Source organism: Cryptomeria japonica, chromosome 3, assembly GCF_030272615.1.
Source record: "Cryptomeria japonica chromosome 3, Sugi_1.0, whole genome shotgun sequence".
NCBI classification, from domain to species: Eukaryota; Viridiplantae; Streptophyta; class Pinopsida; order Cupressales; family Cupressaceae; genus Cryptomeria; species Cryptomeria japonica.
The window spans coordinates 854,061,644-854,084,330 of NC_081407.1; positions in this window are offsets into that span (position 1 = coordinate 854,061,644).

Genomic DNA, 22,687 nt, shown 5'->3' on the forward strand with positions numbered 1-22,687 from the left:
CTTAACACAGCTTGCATATCATTCAAATACAACTCTTCTTCATTCCTTTTCAGTGAACCTCACTAACTATCTTTGCATCATACATCTACATTCCACACCTCATCATCATCATACACTTAACTCAATTTCACTCATCCTTATATACAAGATATATCATCAAAGCTTGAACCAAGTCAGCCAGAACACAAACATACTTCCCGAACCAAAAACACACATGTTGATCCACTCCATGAGAAAGAGGGGACCAAAACACATCTTCCAAAGATCAATTCACCAATCTGCAGTCACCAAAACTAACCAAAAACATATCTACATTCTACACATCCATATAAGCAATTAATAGTCAAAACCCAATCTCCAATGCAAATAACTTAGTTCTAGATCTCCACACGCTACGGTGAGACCCATAACACATCAAACAATCTCCCACAAATCATATCTGGACCTAAAGATAGGTATAACATATAATATCATGACCACCAACGAACAATGCCATAGCACCTAGAGAACACAGATATTTTTGAACCACAAAATTATCATATTCATGATACCAAAACTATATCAAACAAAGATAACCATAATAAACAACACTATCCAGACCTGAACACTTATGGAACAACCAATAGAACAACTGCAAAATCAACATAGCAAGATAGCTTTGCACCATAATCATTGAAAAATACTGAGTTTAAAATCAATGACAAATATAACAACACATACTTCCAAAAATATCCCCCTTGGTCATTGATGGCAACACTTGACAACACTTGACAAAAACTCAACCTGAAACCAAACTTGATCAAACTACAAAACAATACTACTCTATCAAAAATACTATAAATATTGCGCAATTATCTCAATGAAAATTTTCTATCAAACATATCAAATCTCTATCTCTCCCAAACTGCACTATCTCTCCTCAAGAGAAACAAATCTCTCCCACAAAAGAAAACAAATGAAACAAATCTCTATCTCAAACTGCTCAATCTCTCCCAATGAAACTGCTCAATCAAACAAATCTCTATCTCAAACTACTCAATCTCTCCCCCTTTTCCAGCAAGGATAAAGGCCTCAACAATAATACACACACCATTGGTCCCCCTAAGAGCAGCCACAACATCAATCCAGGAAAAGAAATAGGTATGAAGCCTCCCCCTAGAAAGATGCAGCCCCATAATTCACCTAGCTAAAAAAAGGAGAGACAATGACCCCAAGTTTCTCCCAAATAAATTCAAATGTATCGGTTGTCAATGCCTTAGTGAAACTATCTACAACCTGTTCTTTTGTAGAAATATATTCCAATCGAACTTCCTTCTCAACAAATTTCTCCCTTAAGTAGTGATATCTGATTGAAATATGCTTTGTTCTTGAATGCATAACTAGATTATTTGAAATGTTTATTGCACTTTTATTGTCACACATTATAGGAATTGCTTTATCATATGTTACCTTGATATCCTTAAGAGTGTGTCTTATCCACATTACCTCAGTGCAAAAAGATGTCGTTGCAAAATACTCTACTTCAATAGTAGATAGGGGAGCTGAATCTTGTTTCTTACTAAACCAGGAGACCAATATGTCCCCTGAAAATAATGTACTGCCACTAGTACTATTTGGGTCATAAACACTTCCAACCCAATCTGCATCGATATAGGCTTTCAACATAAAATCTCCACCTTTTTTGTACCAAAGTCCAAAATCCACAGTACCTGTCAAATATCTAAAAATTCTTTTCATAGCTTGCTCATGTGTCACCTTTGGAATTTTGTGAAATCTAGCTACCAAACACAAAACCTACATGATATCTTGTTTGGATGTAGTCAAATACAACAATACACCAATCATTGACATGTACTTTTTATATTCAACTTCAGGAAATTCATCGTCTTTTCTCAACTTGCATCTAACAATTAAAGGAGTTGTAACCAATTTATAATCATCAAAACCAAATTTGTTCAAAATTTCCTTCACATACTTACTCTAAGAGATAAAAATCTCATTTTCTAATTGAATAACTTACAACCCAAGAAAGAAAGACAACTCACCAATCATTGATATCTCAATTTTTTTGTGCATCTCTTTAGCAAACTCTTTACATAAGCTATCATTTCATCCAAATATAATGTCATCAACATAAACTATAACAATCAACAACTTATCTCCATTAATCTTGTAATATAGATTACTATCTGATGTACCTTTCCTAAAATTCTGTTTAAACAAATACCTGTCCAATCTCGCATATCAGGCCCTAGGTGCCTGCTTGAGTCCATACAATGCTTTCTTCAGTTTGCACACCATATCTGAATCTTTTGTCAGCCTAAAACTGTCTAGTTACTCAATATAAACTTCTTCTTCTAGATCTCCATTTAAAAATACTGATTTGACATCCATTTGATAAACTCTAAAGTTTTTGTAAGCAAAAAATGTAAGAAATATATGAATAACTTCCATCCTTGCTACCGAAGAAAATATTTCTTCAAAGTCTACACCTTCCACTTGAGAATATCCTTTACATACCAATCTTGTTTTATTCCTTGTCACTTTCCCTTACTTGTTTAGCTTATTTCTAAATACCCCCTTAGTTCCTATTACATTCTTGTCCACCAGTCTAGGTACTAGCTCCCAAGTCTTGTTCTTCTAAATCTAATTCAGTTCTTCTTCCATTGCTTTTATCCAACTTTCATCTTTACTTGCTTCCTCATAATTCTTCAACTTATTTATTGATAGAAAACAATAATTGGGTTCTTCTTGAGGTTCTACAATCTTCCTTCTTATCTGAACACATTTTGTCTTCTCTAATTATCTGATTTTCTGAATGATGCTTCTGAACATACTTAGCAAGAACTTTCACTAATTCTTTCTCTTCTTCTTCTTCTTCATCATTTGATTTATTCTCTTTGCTCTCCTATATATCACTTTCCTTCTCTGTAATGTTGGGACAATCTCAACCTTTTGTGCTAACAAACATTTGTTCTCCTTTCTATCATTGATGTAGTATACATTTCCACCAGTTCTAACTCCTGCAACCCTTTTACTAGTCTTCTCTTTTCTAATCACACATCTAGTGCTACTCAACAAAACTTCATAGCATGAGGATGCATGAGAAGTGGATTTTTTTGTGAGGAGGATTGGCTCCAATTTATAGATTGGAGAAGGCCAATGGAGGGCCAATATTGATTTGATTATGAAGGGTCAAGATTGATTTGAAATAGAAGGCATGGATCAAGGGTGCCTTGGGAAAATAAACAGGAATATAAAATTCCTTTGGAAAAAGGGGGAAGAAATTTGAATTTCAAACTTGAGGAATTAAAATTTCCAAAATAAAGATGCATTGAGGGATTCAAAGAAATTTGAATTTCTTTGAGAGATTCAAAGTTTGATGTGACATGAGTGGGAATTAAAAATTGGAGAATAATGATAAGCATGATTATGAGAGATTCTAGAAGAATTAATTAGGCTAAGTGAGATTAGGAAAAGTGATTTGTAGGAATCACATGACTAGGTTAATTAATTAGAATTGATTAACTAAGTGGATTTAGAGGAAATGATTATTGAAGGGGAATTCAGAAGAATAGGGGAAATTAATTTATTTGATAAATTAATTATTGGACTATAGTGACAGGATTAATTAAATTAGATTTAATTGATTCTAAGAGGAATAAGGATAACACAATTAAGTTAATTAATTATGTTGATAGGCTTAAATTAATTAAATATTAATTTTAGGTGTCTACATTTTACCCCTCTTTGATATAGTGTCATGAAATGATGTTATATCAAAGAAGAATAAAACATAGTGGAAGAAAAGGATAAAGACTAGTAGCATGATGCCCCAGTCATGAGATGAAGAAAAAGGATAAGGACTAGTAGCATGATGCCCTAGTCATGGGATGAGGAATAATGATAAGAAGGAAGGATGATGAGGAAGCAACGGCATGCCCCCTCGAGAGGACATGTGAGTTTGAAGAACACGGGTGTGCTCTCGAAAGGAATTAGAAGAATAAGTGATGAAGATAATGAAAGAGGGGAGTAGGATGAGTTGGAGTGTTGTGAATGAAGCGAGACAAAGAAAGGATAAATGGATTGGATTTCTTGTCAGAATGTATAGAGAGAAAACCTATATTTGATATTGCCATGGATAGTCTACACCACTGATTATAAGAACTAGGATGATATGAAGATCCGAGGCATGGACTGATGCTCAATCAAACTGGAATGCCTTGCACACAATCATGCAAGTGTTGATAAACACTAATGCAAGGTTGTCAGTTCATACAAGGAAGACCTTCAAACACACCATGCCATGAAAACTATGCCCCATTATACACCAGCCAAGACATACCAAGATACAGGATGATCAAGGCAGTCCTGAACAAGTATAGTCCTGGGACACAAGATGAAAACAAAGTGAAAAGCTTAAGCATGCAAACAACTTGTACATGACCAACTGATATCTCTTGCCAAGAGTAGGACATGGATTTGGATAAGCTGATAGACTAGGGAAGGATGCATCTCGATGGGCAGTGATGGATTGATTGATGGATGACAAAAGACAAGTTGGATGGGCAAGATCTGCAAATGAGAGGATTGCCACTTGGATTTGATTAGCGTAGTATGGATGGGTGCTTGGATTAGGCACAAGTCAGTGCGAGCTTAGTTAGATGGGAAAGCTCAGTTTGATGGATTGGACAGGATTGGAAGAAGGATATATGATTAGATAGGATGAAAGGGGGGATTGATGATTGAATAGGATTGGATTGAGGATGGGATTATTGATTGAATTGGAAGAGATGGAGAATATGATTGGATAAGATAGGATTGGATTAGAAATTGGATTGGAAATTGGATTGGTGGATAGGATTTGATTGAATGGGATGGATTGGATTGAATGAAACCAATGACAAGGGAGAACCGAGGATTGGTAAAAGGATGGATGGATGAAAGAAGGGAGTTATTGTTTGGACAAGAGATAGATGGATGGAGTGGATGGATATGGATAAGATATGGAGGAATAAAGGATGGAGGGTAGGGTGATGGAAACCCAAGGACTATGCTGCAAAGGAGTGCAATGCCCCACACTAGAGGTAGTGGAATTAAGGATGAAAGGATTGTGGATAAAGATGTATGAGGTGGGAGGATAATGTGTAATGGATATGGATGGTAGAGGATTAAGGCGATTGAGGCTTGAATGCTCCAAAGCATGCATGCATGATTGTTTATTTTGCCCCTTATATGATCAAGATGAAAGATAGGAATGGAGGATTTATTTTGATAGGATGAGGGATATGAGATGGAGGATATGGATATGATAGTCAAGATCAAAGATAGGAAAGGAGAATGGACTTAGATATGATGTAGATGGATGGGAGCATTGTGTGGATGAAGCTTGCCCCCAAGTGTAGAGTGCAAGGGGATGAGGGGATTACACATGATGCTTGTTTGCCAAGTTTTCATCATGGTACTTACCCAAGGTGCCACAAGAAGTGGTTTTCACCATTGGATGAAATGATTTTTCTTTACTTTTTTCTGAGATTTTTTTTTTTTTTGCATTTCTTTTGCATTTTTCTTGATTTTTTGATTTTTTTGAATTTTTGAATTTTTTGAATAGTTTGGATGGATGAGGATGAGGATGAGTGAATGTGGAAGATATTGGATGCATGAAAGAGGAATGGAGGACTCAAGCATATAGTTCCATAGATGGTATCCCTTAGTATTTCTTTGAACTAGAGGTATGCTCATAGATGTTGGTTATAATAATTGGGGAGATGAAATGGATAGGGGATGGAAGATAAGAATTTTGAAAGGATTGGACTAACGGAATGGGATTGTGAAAAGTGGATGGTGGATAATGGACGGGGTTTTGAAGAACTTGTGGAAGATCAACATTGACACACACCTTGGAGGGTGGTGGAGTAGTGGAGGAGAGGATTTTGGATTATATGTGGATTTTGGGAAATGAGGACCCAAAATAGAAGAAGGAGTTGGGATGGTGGATTTTGGGACATAAGGACCCAAAATGGATTTTGAAGATGGAGGAGCATTAGATGGAGGATTGAAGGACTTATCAATGGATGGAGATTTTGGATTAGCGAGTTTGGATGCCAATTTTGATTTTTCATTGGGATGCATTGTCTCTTTGGGAATCCACATAGTTTTTGATTTTTTCTTTTGGGGCCTTTGTGGCCTTTTTTATTTTTCTTTCTTTCGGATCATATTTTTCTTTTGAGCATGTCATTTTGAGGGGACATGTTGATCCTTTGATTTTTGTGGATTTTGAGCTTTATGCTTTTTAGATTGGGCATCCAAATTGCTTCCAATAGCAATGGGATGGGTGCATGAGGATGAAGGATCGATGGATTTTATGGATGGGATGGTGGGAAGAGAGTGTTGGGAGGCATCCAAGGATGTGTTCCTTTGTTGATCTTGCTTAAGGATTATTTGAGGTGATGGAGTGGTGGATGGAGGGATGTAAGGACCCAATATGGATGGAAGAGATGGAGGATTGAGCATCAGAACATAGGGGCCCAAAATGGATGGAAGGAATGAAGTATTTAACTTTGAAACATAGGGTCCCAAAATAGATGTGGAAGATGAGGGATAAAGGGATTTTGATTTGTATGAGGGAGATTTGGATTTAGGAGGAATAAAGGATGTACCAACATCTTGAGCATTATCTTGAGGACCCTTATTATTTTGGAAACAAGATGCGAGTCCATTTTGAGGGAGATGAGATGTGGAAGGAAGATTAGGATATTTAGATGGATTGGGATCGTGACATGGGCATGAAGAGATACTTTCATCTTGACTAGGGAGGGTATCATGAGATGGAGTAGGAGGGGTGATTGGATCATGTGATGGAGGGAGAGGGTTGGATAGAGGAGTCATATGATTATGAGAGGAAGTGGAGGGGATGGGATCATTAGATGGAGTGGAGGGAGATGCATCATGATATGGAGAGTATTCTATGCTAGCATGCTTTGGAACAAGCTTTTGGCATGTTTGGAGTTGTGGGGATTGTGTGATGGAGGAAGGTATGGAAGATTTGATGTGAGTAGATGGGGAAATGGGAGTATCATGAAGTGTGGTGGATTGGGATTTGTTTTGAGGTGGAGGGGGGACTTGAGGAGACTTGGCCACTTTGCTTTGAGGTGAGGATTTTGTCTCCTTTTCTAGCATGTCTTGGATAAGATTATGGATGATGGATTTGGAGGATGTGGACAATATGGATTTTGGAGGATTGGGATTAGATGGAAAATTGGGATTAGATGTGGGATTGGGATTGGGATTGGGATTGGAATTAGAATTGGATGGAGGATTAGGTTAATGGATTGGGGAATTAGGATTAATGATTGGAGGACTATGGAGTAAAGGATTTGGATGGGGAGTAGAGGTAATGAATGCATTGTAGAAGGATGGAGATTGGGATGTAGATGGGGGGGGAGATGGAGGTATGCATATTGGATTAGAGGAGTATGTGGATGAGGGATAATATGGAGATATGGATGGGGAATAATATGGATTTCTCTTGTCAAAGGTAGAGGAAGGATAAGAGGTATGGTATAGATTGGGATTGGGTGTATTATGTTGAGATGGGATGGATGGAGGTATGATAGGCGAGTGGGAGATTATGGGATTAACTTGGTAGGAAGGTTCATGAATTTCCATGAGCATCTTCTCATACCAAGCTTTGAAATTATGGGTAGTCATGTTGAAAGTGAAGGATTAGATTGAAATTGGGAAAGATTATGAAGATGATGTTAAATGAAGATGAGGATTTGGATTTGGCTTGGAATGATGATGGATTAGAACTTGGCTTGGAAGGATGATGGATTAGGACTTGATTGGATTTGGAGGATGAATTGGATTTGATTGAATTATTCTTTGGATTAGGACTTGGTTTGATTGGATTCGGATTGGATTGAATTGGATTGGTCCTTGGATTAGGACTTGGTTTGATTGGATTTGATTTGATTTGGATTTGGAATTTGGATTTGGATTTGGATTTGGATTTGGATTTGGATTAGGATTTAGATTTGGATTTGGAATTTGGATTTGGAGTTGGAGTTGGATTTGGAATTTGGATTTGGATTTAGATTTGGATTTGGATTTGGATTTGGATTTGGATTTGGATTAGGATTGGATTGGATTTTATTTCGATTGGAATTGATTTGATTGGATTGGTTGATTGATTGAATGGATTGGATTGAGTTGGTTTTGATTTGATTTGATTTGATTGGTTGATTTGGATTGGAATTGGATGAGTCCTTGGATTAGGACTTGATTGGATCTGGATTTGATTGGATTAGAATAGTTGGATTGGATTTTGTTTGGATTGGATTAAATTAGATTGGATTGGATTGAATTGGATTGGATTTGGTTTGGATTGGATTAAATTGGATTGGATTAAATTGGATTGGATTGGATTGGATTGGATTGAATTGGATTGGATTGAATTGGATTAGGTTGAATTTGATTGGATTGAATGGATTGGATTAAATTGGATTGGATTGGATTGAATTGGATTGGGTTGAATTTGATTGGATTTGGTTTGATTGGATTGGATTGGATTAGTCCTTGGATTAGGACTTGATTGGATTTGGATTAGATTTAGATTTGGATTTGGATTTGGATTTGGATTTGGATTTGGATTGGAATGGATTAAAGGATTGTATGATTTCTTGATGGAGGATTGGATAACCGGATTAGGAATATGGATGGATTTGATTGATTGGAATTTTGGAGATTTGATTGGACTAGAGGAAGAATGAATAGTAGTTGAGGAAGGATGATTGTTTGGATGGATGAAAGTGGATTGGGGGTTAGAGAATTTCTTAGATAGATAGAAATGGATGATGACAAGATGGAGTTTGGAAAGAGGGATGATTGATTGGTTGTGGGGGATGGACTTGGCAAGAGATGTCAAATAAAGAAAACACAATGGTCAAAAGAAGTTAGACTCAAAAGACACTCATGCTTCTTCACAACATATCCTATGGTGAGAAAAGACAATAGTCAATGGATCCCAATTGGTTTCCCAGCTACGCTTACCCAGAGCGGACACTTAGATGCTTGACCCCATTGGCTCCCCTCCACGGCACTCACTTCTCGGGGCAGCCAAGCATCAATTCCCATGAAAACTCCTCATGGAGAACTTTGTGTCTCTACTAAGGGCCATAAAAATATGGCCAGCTTTAGAGGTCCGACCTCCTACACCAATGACTAGAAGGTTTTTTGGCCACTATGAACAAGGTGTTTAGTAAGTCTTCCCGTTAGGAGCTACCCTTCGAAGTTGTGCAAGAGCAATTGAGGCCTATAGCCCAACAAAGCACCAAGAACTTAATAGTCACGCAAGCATGATTGAGATCTCTAGGATCCTACTAAGCACTCAATGTGAGAGTGAACTCTCATATAGCCCCAACCATTGACCCTTTCGTAGTCAATGGCCTATTTATTATAGTGAGTTGGGAACCCCAGGTCTGGGTGTACTCACTTGGGCCGTTCCCTTCTTACCTTCTCAAAGAGAAAGTTGGGAGGGCAGGCCTGCTAAGAGTAAGCATGCAATCAAACAAGAAAAGGTTTGAGGGTCAGGATTTCTGATTGTCTATACAGACAAGAGCATACTCTCCTACCTCTACACTTTCCTCAAATACAAAAGGCAAGAGTTCTTTTACCCCTAATTAGATCTAGGTGCCTAGAATAAAATAATTTAAAAAAACACAATGTTTGGTCGGATTTTCTTAGGCAACCTACAAAACAACTTGATTAGTAGTTTGAAAATGAAGTCTTCAACAAGCATCCTGCAAAAAGACAACAAAATGACAAAAATATTATTTATTTTTTATTTTTTAGGAATGAGTAGAAAAACATGAATATAAAATTTTCTACTAATGACAAATGTGGATTTGGAGGAAACTTTGATGGGTAAATGGGGTTTGACTAGGTTTTTGCCACTTTTCAAGGGATAGGCAAGCATAAAATGGGGATTTTGGAGGAGAGGTGAAGGAATGAAAAATTTTGTCCAAGAGGGACAAAGAAGCAAAAGTTGGAGATAGACAACATGGGAAAATTTGGAGGTGATTGGATAAAAGTGGAAGGAGTTATGGCAAACCCCCAAAATAGAGGAATGTGGGATTTTGGGCTTCAAAAAGTGGATTTTGGGATAACGCACCCAAGGAAGGAAATGTGCAAAATGAAATTTTGGGGGATCTATTGGAGTTTGGAGGAAAACATAATTAAGATAAAGAATATATGACTAAAAAATAGTTGCGCTAATGCGTGAGCGATCGCGCTAAACAGACAGATTATTAAAAAAATTAAACAGACAGATAACAGAAAAGAAAATTTGTAGTCACACTGATGTGTGGGCATCCGTGCTGATTCACGGGCACTCACGCTGATACAACTAATGTTAGTGCTCAAAATTCAAAATTAAAATTTTCACAAAAAAAGTCTGCACTAATCGCAGAGCGGTCGTGTTGAAATAGAAATAGAGGAGAAGATAGAAGAAGATAGAAGATAGAACGAATAAGGAGAATTTTTTGGGCGAACACGCTGAAGCCGAGGTGGTCGCACTGAAACACAGTGAGGCGCCCAAAAAATTTTGAATTTTTCCTGCAGTCGTGTCGAACCTGAGGTGATCGCGTTAATTAACAGGTGCTCGCACTGATCCAGAAATGCTCGCGTTGATCCAGAAATGCTCGCGCTGATGCGTGAACCTACAAAAAAAACTTCACAAAAAACTCAAAAAATTGTTAAATTCGGGACGTGGGTCCCACCGGGCATGCCAAAATGAAGAGGGGAACAACCAACAAGGTGGATTAGATGTGGTTAGCATAAAAATCAAACACTAAAAGCATAAGAACATGAAGCATGCATAAAACCACATAAAAATATGAAAATAATGCTTACACCTTGCTATCTTTACCTCTCCCTCGGATTGAGCTTGATGAGGTGAAGGCGCCCTTTGATGATGCTCCACTTGATGTGCCCCTTTGATTGCTTGTGATGTGGAATGCTCTCCTTTGTGCTCAACAAGATGGATTAAGAATTATTGGATTGTTGGATTTGAGTGATGGATTATGAATTTGATAGATTTGAGAGAGGATTTAGAAGAGGATGAAAGGATAATAGAGCAGCATGAGGATGCATGAGAAGTGGATTTTTTTGTGAGGAGGATTGGCTCCAATTTATAGATTGGAGAAGGCCAATGGAGGGCCAAGATTGATTTGATTATGAAGGGTCAAGATTGATTTGAGATAGAAGGCATGGATTAAGGTGCCTTGGGAAAATAAACAGGAATATAAAATTCCTTTGGAAAAAGGGGGAAGAAATTTGAATTTCAAACTTGAGGAATTAAAAATTCCAAAATAAAGATGCATTGAAGGATTCAAAGAAATTTTAATTTCTTTGAGAGATTCAAAGTTTGATGTGACATGAGTGGGAATTAAAAATTGGAGAATAATGATAAGCATGATTATGAGAGATTCTAGAAGAATTAATTAGGCTAAGTGGGATTAGGAAAAGTGATTTGTAGGAATCACATGACTATGTTAATTAATTAGAATTGATTAACTAAGTGGATTTAGAGGAAATGATTATTGAAGGGGACTTTAGAAGAATAGGGGAAATTAATTTATTTGATAAATTAATTATTGGACTATAGTGACGGGATTAATTAAATTAGATTTAATTGATTCTGAGAGGAATAAGGATAACACAATTAAGTTAATTAATTATGTTTTTGATTAAGGAAAAACAAGTTTTTAAGGGACCAGAAACCCTATACAAGACAGGTTTTAGAAGGACCTACAACTCGAACCGAAAGATAAACTTGAAAGTCCACTCAAAGAAACAAAACACAAAAGAGACTTGGCACAGCCAATAAAAAGAAGGGGAATAGCAAAAACCCCACCAAAAACTAACAAGCTACAAAAAACCAGTAGCCCTAACCCAGCCAGGAAGGATCAAGAATTTGTCCTACCCTTGTGGGATCAAAGGGTCATATCAAAAGAGGACTGGGACAATTTAGATTTTTTACTTTTAATAGTAATCCATCCCTCCTCAACCCTAGCAGTAGCCTTTTGCCAAGAGGATGGGTCCTGAATAGAGGACCTCCCATCATCAGGAGGAACAGAGCCAACATCCAGAGAGGCAGGGATAGCAGAAGATCAAGCAGCAATCTGGTACGTGGGAGGGTCATCCATCAAAGAAGAAGATCTAACATTTTTCAAATGATCAGTCAGGATACCATCGCAAGCATCCACACATTCTTGAGGCAAGGCAACACCAGAAATGGAAGCAGCAATCAAAGGCGCACTACCATCAACCTGAGGAACCTGTGCCACCACCTGGGAGAAGCTTTTCTTTTTTTTAAAATAGTGTTCAGCGGATGCACCCTTCCACCAAGAAGCAGATCTATTTTTCTTTTTATCTGTTTCACATCGTACAGCAACATGTCTAGTCTGGAAGTACTTTCGACATCTAAAGGGAATACCTTCAAAGTGGAGCGGTTGGACCCAAGATCCCAAGGAAGATTCAATCTCTAACTCAGCTGGAAGCTCTTTTGACACATCAATGTTAACCAAAACCTAAGCATAAGTTGAATGATAAATTTGAAAAGATTCCTTATCAATCATTAGGAATTCACCTAAAGCCTCCCCCACTTCCTCTAGTAGAGAATATGTCCATAGATGAAGGGGAAGGTTAGGGAGTCTAACCCAAATAGGAATCTCATTAAAAGAATCAGTATATGGGTTAAAACCCGAGAATTAGGGTTTAACCATCAAAACAAATTTGTCCTCCCAGCTGAAAGGATTGATACCTACAATTTTCAATCTATCCTCTGCATATTAAAATTTGGCAATGAAAAAACCCTTGGCTAAAGGAAAAATGTTAACTGAACCTTTTATGATCGGTTCCCAGCTTTGGGAAATCCAAGTGTGCAGCTGAGGAAGGCTTTGCCAAAAACCCTGAAACCTGCAAATCAAACCATGAGCTTCAAACACAGAGGAAGTGTGGATAATCTCCATATCAATTTCATCAGACACTTTGAAAACCAAAGGTTTGCACACAATAACAGCCACAGGCCCCAAGCCACGGGCATGATCAACAACAGAGGGTGTTGGATGTACCATATCACTAGTCTTAGAGGAAACCCCCGTAGAACCCCCATGCACAGCACCAAGAGAAACAGTCTCACCAGCTGTACTAGGGGGAGGGGGCTGGACAACATCACCAGCCGATCTTAGGGAAGACGGCTTCTAAGAAGTTAATTAATTATGTTGATAGGCTTAAATTAATTAAATATTAATTTTAGGTGTCTACACACATATTTGTGGCTTGTAGGATTTAGGCAAAGTTAGCAAGTTCTTATGCACAATATCACATTCCTCCAAATGTCCACTGGTAGCTCTAATGCCACCAACAAGATCAGTCACTTCATGAATATAGTCACTAGTACATTTGAGGCTGATTTTCAACGGCCTATCATTGGAATATTGACTTTTTTTCATCGGACTGCCGACAAATGAAGCCGTCCAAACCTCATCGTCGGTCCTTCCGACGCTGCCATCTAACATCGAACTTCCAATGACATCCTTAACTCTTCCAACGACGGCCATGACCGCTCATCCGGTGAGATAATGTCATCGGGCATAAAGCGTCCTCGTCGGATGGATGTCGGAATACCAATGCCTACCAGGAACTTGCACCAACTAGGATTACAACGAGCATCCGACAATAGTATCGTCAAACATACAACATCCTCATCGGATGTTTTGTCGATTGGCATCAGAATTTTGACTCCTACCAAGAACTATGCACCGACGAGGATGTTGTTTGTCCAACGGTTTGGTGATCGGTGCAAAGTTGGGAGGATGTCAGAATTCTAACGGTGATTTATTTTTATTAAAAAAAATAATACACATGCCAATTATAATGGTGCTTGTTGGTTCTAATATATCAGGATAGCTAACCCGATATAGTAATGCCAGTATTGAAGGAGGTAATCAGAATAGCTATACCGAACGTCGATATTGAGAAGCTTGTCATAATAACTAACAAGGGCAGAATAAAAACATTTCACAATAACGATGAGGTGAAGTTGTCCCAACGAAGAAAGTATAAGCATAAGTATCATTTGAGCTTATTGGGATAACCTGTGAAGTCAGAATAACATATTAGAGACATTTCGACCAGTGAGAAGTATCCTGATGACATGTAAACAAGGTGGTATCGGGGAAACTATCCTGACTATACACCTATAGTTGGAAGATGGATATCAGTGGAATCTATGGCGATACAGAGAATGATACCCTTATCAGCGAAGCTAATAAAAATTGGAGTAATAGGATCATCAAAAGGCCGATAGAACATCCTATCTCAATAATGAATAAATCTAATAACATCGAAATAAGACACTCTGATAATGCATCCTCTTCTAAGTACCTATATCAGTATAAATTATAAAGATGGGATAGCCTCTTTCTACTTCACCGATGGTAAAGGTAATTCTGATAAAGCAGTACTTAAGAGGTATTTGAGATAACTTACATAAGTGGAATAGCACATAAAAGTCGCTCTGATCAATGAAGTTATCTCAATGCTTTACAAATGAAACAATGTCAAGAAAGTTATCCCGATCTGACATTCACAAAACAAACAACCCGATAGCAAATGGGAGAAGGATAAAACCCTTATCGGGATAACTTGTAGTGTCAGGAAAAAGAACTTTGGGTATGCCGATAGTTAAAACAATGTCAATGGACACCAATCAAGACATTATAGGTGCAGAAAGATAAAAAATAAAACAAATTGAAGATTACTTGTCGGGATAGCTCAAGCCAAAATGCCACAAGAGGCAGATGGTTACTAATATAACCATATTTATCTATGGCGACTAATTTGTCATAAAAGCACCAAATTTGGAGCAGTGACGAAAGGAGTTAAGCCAATGTCCTACATCATCAGAAAATTTAAATTTCAAAAAGATGGCACATTGATTCACAGATATAATGCACATTTATTGTTGCACGAAAGACGCTTTCTGAGAAGCATATTCAGGAGAACGCTGCATTCAGAATTACAAATACTTTGAGATGATATTGAGGTAGGTTGAAGGCACATTGTACATGGGTGAGTAAGTGCTCTGATCGATTCCCATGTTATTTTTTTGAATAGTCTATTAAATTACCTATGAAATAGAAAACCCTAGTGGTGTTGCAAAGAGACAGAGAGGGGAAACAAGCAAGGGTAAGGGAAAGAAACAAAAAACAAGTGAGACAAGTCCTAAAACTAAGGATGAAGATAGAAAACTAAATCAGGCCTTGCTAGATCAACTGCTAGGTTCCACCCCAAAGCCTAAGAGATCTATAGAGTGGAAATTAGAGGATAATTATACTGATGTGGGAGACGTGTACACAACCATCAGGGGATATGAATTTTTTTTGTTTCACTATCACAAATGAGAGAAACCAAAACCCATCTACAATCTATGGCAGCTAGGTGTGGGAAAACTTGTATTCCCAAATGTCTTTGTTAATATTGATCTCCTAGAATTGTTAGCACTAAATTTTAATCCAAACAAAAGAGCAATATGTGATCGAGATGGAAATCCTTGTTTCTTCGTGTCATGAGAAGTAGTTTTTGAGGTTTTTAATTTGCCTCAAGTTTATGACCGTCCCATCATTCTTGAAAATTTTCTAGAGAAATACAGAAGATTGGATACCACTTATGTTGGGTCGAGATTACCATTTCATTTGCTAAATCCTAAGGTCCCTTTGGAAATAGAGGAAAGTCTGACATTTCATGTAAATCTATTCAAGGACTACTTCAAATACACATATTATTCAGTAGGACAAGTACTGGGGATAAATACTCCAAATTTCATGAGAATTGAATCTGTGGTCATTGCAGCAGACATTCAATCGTAGAAAGCTAGAGAATTTGACTATGCAACATTTGTGGCAGAACAACTTGTCCTTGGACTCACAAACATCCAGAGCGACTCTACAAAAATTCACTTCTTGCACTATTCCCTACTTATGCATATGGTGTTATTCTATGGGCACGAGATGGGTCTATGGCCCGAAGAGATGAAGATAAGAAGACATGATGGTAACAACCATTTTCTACCAGTCCAATTATGGACATCAATATGGGATTGCAGATTTTTTAGATCTAATTACATTCATTTTAAAGAATATTTTGTTAAAATAATTTATAGGTTTTATAGTTATCCTTACCACTCTGTACATTCAGAAGATGTAAAGAGATTCTTGAGGCATGTAGACTCTGGGGGACCAGAAACTGTCAAACACAATTGGGGAGATTGGTACTGCTTCTCTGATGTAACCATGGTAAGGGTTTATGGCTTCGAAGATGCCCCACTATTTTTGCCTAAAATAGTTCCCAATATGATAGCTTATCTAGAGATCATAAGGCAAATGGGGGAATTAAATTCTATGCATCTGGCTTCACATGATAAGTAATCATTTCTGGTTGGGACTCTATGCATAGGAGAATTTGTTGTAAATGGAACAAAAGGGCAAGATCTCGCATGAAACAAATTGTTCCATTATAACATGAAATTAGGAGCACCAAGAAAAGTCTTTGAACCAGAGGGGTATATTCATTCGGTGAGAAAAAGGAAGAAATTGGGTGCCTATGAACACATCTCGTATCTAAGAGATGACTTGATAAGAAATCTGGATGAAAAGGATGTTGAAGTGGCTATAGATGATCACAATAGAGATGTTTAACAAAAGGATAAGGAGAAGATGACTATAAACATATCATCTTTAGAGGATAAGGAATCATCAGAGGAGGATGAGCTCTCATTGGAACAATTCTCTAAAATACTGATTGAGGAACACATGCTGGCTGTAAGAGATCCTAATGAAGAAGCCCTAGTGGAAGATGATCCAAGGAAATTGGTATGTAACACTTTGATATCTGATGATGATTTCATAGCATCTCCTGATTTCATGTCATTTTTATATAGGATAAAAGGGAGAGCAATCAGAGAAAATGTCGATGAGGTCAATGCCTCCAATGAAAGGCAATTATCGGTCACCTTAGAAAATGAAGTAGCACAAGAAATGGCTCTGATGACTCCTAAAAAAGGGAGGAAGCTTCTAAAGGATGACGGTGTTTTGATTTTTCCTGGGTGGGATATGAATTTGGCCCTGATCTTTGATAGTTTTCTCCATGATGTTGGTTCCAAGCACAGATTATCTCCTGAGGGTGTGACCCAAGTGTATATGGGATCACTATACAACCCTGACAAGCATGCCATGCAAATATGGTCACTATATCCTTCAAGAAAAAAACCTATGGTTATTGATACTCAGAAGGCCTTCAAGCACATTATGACCTTATAGGTTAGAGAGGCAGACCCCATGATGACAACAAGTTTAGGGGTAAACATAGCCAAACTAAACAAAGAACAGATTCAATTCTTGGTGAAAGAAAACCAATCAAATAAGCTTGAAATTGTAAAAATGAGAACAAAGATTGACCAACTTAGAGAAAAGATGAAACAGGGGGAGCCACGAAGATTGTTAATACAAGGTGAATCTTCCCAACCCCAAACCAAGGTTGATCAATTGAAGGAATAAAAATATCAACTGCAGGCCCAGTTGAAGACAACAAAAAATGAAAGCATGTCAGCCCCAATTCAGAAAATATTCACTAATATGATGACATGGATGGATAAATATTGGGATACATACAACAAGAACCACATTGTCATAGAAGAACATGAGCAGTTGGATAAGTGGCTACATGAGAAAATCTTGGAACTAAAAATAGGGATGAGAGACGACCTAGTGATATTCAGAACTGTGAAGATTTGATAAAGGCTCACAAAGAATGCCTAGAGGAGTTGAGAGCAGAAGGAGCAGTCTTCCTTAATGGAAAAATGGACAATATTCCTTCATTTCTCAGCAATAATGGAGAACAAAAGGAAAAGGTGGGTTGGACCTGTGACTGCCAGCATATACTCCAGAGTGCACTGAAAGCGGCATAAGACCAAGATGTTGAAAAGGTAGAGGACTTTATAGAGAGCATGGTTTTGATGGAAGTAGAAGCTCGAGACACCATCCATGATTGTGATACCAGATACAATGAGAAGCATCTAGCACATCTAACTAGTGTGCATTTGTGTTTAACTAAGTGATTAGTTGTTATCTCTCTTTTGTTTTCAAAAGACTTGGATCAAAAGGCATGACCTTTTGATATGTTATATAATATTCGATGTAATCATTTGATAGGGGATTTTTTTGGTAGGAGAAAATAGATTAAAAAAAAAAACGAATAATAGTTTTTCTTTCTGTACTGGAGAACAATACACTATTTTCAGATTAATACAAATCCAGTTCCTTTATTTGCAAATGGCGTTATGGATTCTTTCATTGTGAATATCAATTTTCTGTTATAATCATCTATAATTGATGATTTCTACTCTAGATCTTTGTGCAAAAAGGTTGTGTGTTATACTATTTTGGTGGCTGAAAAATAGTGATTCATTTGCAAAGTTGCATACACTTTCAAGTATACAAGTAGTAGCAAAATCCATTAGAGGATGTGAGTTATGATGAACTTGCATATCCAAGATGCATAAAAAAAGTATATAGAACTAAAGAAAAAGATAATAAGTTCTTGAATGAATAGTTCAAAACACAAAGCAAAAAAGAACAAATGAATAGTTTAAACCATGAAGCAAAAAAGAAAGATAGAAGCAATAGTAATATTATATCTCTTGGTACCAATTTGAATACTTGGTTCCTCCCCCTATTACTTAAAAGATAATACTATGCTCTAGATGTCAAAAGAAATTTAGTCATGTGCATTGACCACTACAATTTGGAATGCAAAAGAGGGAATGTACCTGATAGTCCGCTACAATTTTAAGAACAAAGAGATTCTATGGCATCGAGAGGTTGCAATCGTAGCCTATGATGACCATAATCCATGTTGCAGCAATAATGAGATGTGAGGTAACAATTATAAAATTTGGATGAACTCAAAGAGACATTTACAAATACAACCTACCCTTTATAATACCTAATTGAAAAAATGGATGCAATGCAAGTCCTTGTATCGATAATGTCTAGCAGATAGTAAAAAACTACAATAATAAATTCCATATAAAAGTGGTTAGACTTAAAATGATAAGGAAAATTTTAAAATGCTAAAGAAAATGTCAATTAATAAAAAAACTTACAAGGATGAGGCATATTCATAACTTTTGTAGTCTTGCCATGGATATCAACACTAGAAGCGACTCATATTGTTAGTGTACATATAAGACAATATGGGAGTTCATTATACCCACCAGCTTGTGGTGTTGTTGTTCGTGTTGGCTTTGTTGGACCTTGCAATTCAGATTCAATATACATTATTCAATAAGATTAACTGTGCAACATAATGAAATATTGAAAAGTGTGTTATCTTATTGAGCTTCTCTTGGTTTTGAGATTAGATTAATATTATCTACTTAAGAGGGACAACCACGTGAAGGTGGAAGCTCATTTGGCCCCTCCCCCCCCCCCCCAACATCACTCTAAATTCCCCGTTAACATCTAACATTCATTCATTCTTTCTACCAATAATAAAATATAACATTCATTCATTAATATCACATAATGTTCATTAACACATAACATTGATTAACATTAATTAACATACAATATTCATCAATATTAATTAACACATATCATTCATAACCATTCATTAGCACATAATTACATTCATTAACACATAAAAATAAGTCATTATCAAATAAGGTAGATTACAATCATTTATTTTTTTGTTTTTTCTTTGAATATATGTAAAGAATAAGTGGAGGATCATGTTCTTCATCATTTCCCCCCTCTTCAGTTGTTCTGCCCTTTGCTCGTGATCTCGATGTATGCCTAGTCCTATATTGAGGACGAGGACACTGAAGCGAAGGGGGATCCTCTGCAATAACAAAGAAATGGGTTAAATTCAAAATATTTTTTATTATTGTTACAATTATTTCATTAATTTAAAGAACATAACCGTGGCACTCTTTACTTGATGGGGCCACATCATTTTGTCTAGCCTCAACCTCAACATGTTGAACACCCTCTAGATCCTCCGGAATTGAAATACTTAAGGTTACATTAATGTTGAACACCAATTGCAATTAAATTTGTTTAAAGGAATAACAGCGGTCCTCTTTACCTGATTGAGGAACATCACATTCCTAATGTTGTGTACCCAGATCATGCTGCACTTGGTCACCACCGACTAAATGCTCTAAAATATTAACAAAAAAGGTTACATTAATTACTACACTAATTACAATTTAAAATGTTTAATTGTATTAATAATTACATAAATAAATTTGAATAGCAAATGAATACCTCCACTACTGGGATGCACATCTGGACCTTCATGTGTAGGTCGTGTTTCACGATCAGCAGGCTGCATTCCAATGTCATGCGCATTGTTATCATTGCTTGCTTATTTAAAATAGATATAGTCACTTTATGTTGGAACTCAACAATAATTAGATTATTGGTAAAGCATTTAATTTGAAAGAATTTTCATTTATCTTATTTACTTGTGTGACGGATGCACCAGAATCTTGTGTTTTCCCACTCAATTCTCGTAGTCGTTAAACCACAACTATATAGCCTTGCTGGTAGGCAATTTTCTTGTCATCTTCTGTGGGCGCTCTATTGAATTCAGAGCCCTGCATTTTTTCTTGGTATCGTGAATTTTGCTTGCATTATTTGATAATAAAAAAATTGTTTGCAATTTATAAATATTTTGATGTGATATTTCATTTACTGATACTTACAATTCGTGCGGCAAGTTTCATATAACCACCAGAGCCAAGTTTGTGTTGCCCGTGATTTTCTTGTCTTGCCTTGTTTGCCTTTGACATGTCACTCAGTCTACGAAAATTTTGAAATATGTTAGATTATATAAATATAAAGAGTAATTAATTAGTACATAATTACATTCTTAATAGTATCCCATACCTTATTTTGGCATCTATTGGTGTATTTCCTTTTTTCCTTTCAATTTTCTTTTTGGCATCTAAAATTAGGACCTTTCACTTCCTCTCTGGAATCATGGGGGGATGCATGTACTTTACGTTCTTCTCTAAATGGGTCTTGTATTGGTCCCTCACATACTTTAGATATGTGCCAGCTTTTTCAAGGAGCTTGGTTTTGTCGAGTGTGTCATTTCCAAACAACTCAACCATACAGTTTGTCAATTCATCTTTTAGTCTTTTTTCTTGGTCATTCCACCTTTTAAAGCAAAAACAAACCTATTAGATTCAGAAATGAACTAAAGCTATCTTTATTATAGTTCAAGAAATGGATCAAAGGAAAACTATTCTAGCAATGATATGAAATCAAAATAATGGATTAAGGTTAGTTCACATATAATGTTCCACCTTTTAAGTATGGTGGGCCCAAATATCTGCAATGTAATGTCATTAGGATTTTTATAAAAAATATCATTTCCTGCAAAAAATCCATGGGATCATTAGTCCAAAATGAGTGATCAGTAAGTAAATTACAATTAGAATATATATAATAATAATTTTAAAGTACCTGAAACCTTTTGTATCTTTAAGGGAACCAATTCTTTGTCGCTCACCACCAATGTGGCTTGCAACGTTCCCGGCTAGAAATACAAGAAGATCCAGGAAATGATGGTATGTTATCAATAGTAGTCACCTCTGGCGCATCCTCATGTGCATCTCCTACTACAGAAAATGAATCCACTATGAAATGCCCCCAAGAAAGAACACTTGAAGGGAAATAAACACATAACAGAAGATAGAACAAAAGAGGGATCTACTAACAGTGAGCAAGCAAACATGACGTGTAGTAGAGGATGTCTGCATGCTACATGTTATCAACATTACAGTCGGCAATATAGGTGGGGCTAACCTCTGAGGAGGAGGCATTTGCATAGGAACATTGATAGCACCTAAAGAATAATACATTAAATATATGAAAACTGCAAGAATTGTAAACAAGAATGAACCTTTATTATGAACATTGACAGTATCAAGTATGATGTGTTTTGGGTACTCAATGTGATAAGCCAAGAAAATCGTCATCACCTGAACTACCTACAATACACTGATCATGGCCACCAAGTTGATGAGGATGCATAAAAACCTGTAAAAACAACACGTACATATTTTAGTTAATGACATAAAAGAGAATAAAATATAAACCATTATTGAACTTTTGTTATAATTAAAGCTTTCATTACTGCTTACTTGCAAGTTTTGTGTTGTCCGCATCAAATGTTGCACCATCTCTTTTATTTCATCGGTCTGATGGCTCATGGATGCCAAAGCAAGAATCTCTCTATTAATTTTTGTAACAAACTTTTTCATCATTTCTATAGGGTTTGTGGTTTATGTGATGTCATCATTGCATAATACTATTGGGTCCACATCCCTATAGAGGTGTTGATGTACTGTAGGTCCCTTTCCCTTTCCCCAAACATCCGTCTGTGACAAGAATATTATTAACACTATCAAAATTACTTCAAAACTCTCAAGAAAAGAACATAATAATGTAACAGTTTGCTTCTATCTAATTTATACAATTACAATGAGGTTTACTTGCTTGGTAGAAGTGTCGCGACCTACATCCCTATATGTGCTATGTGGTGGATCCATTTC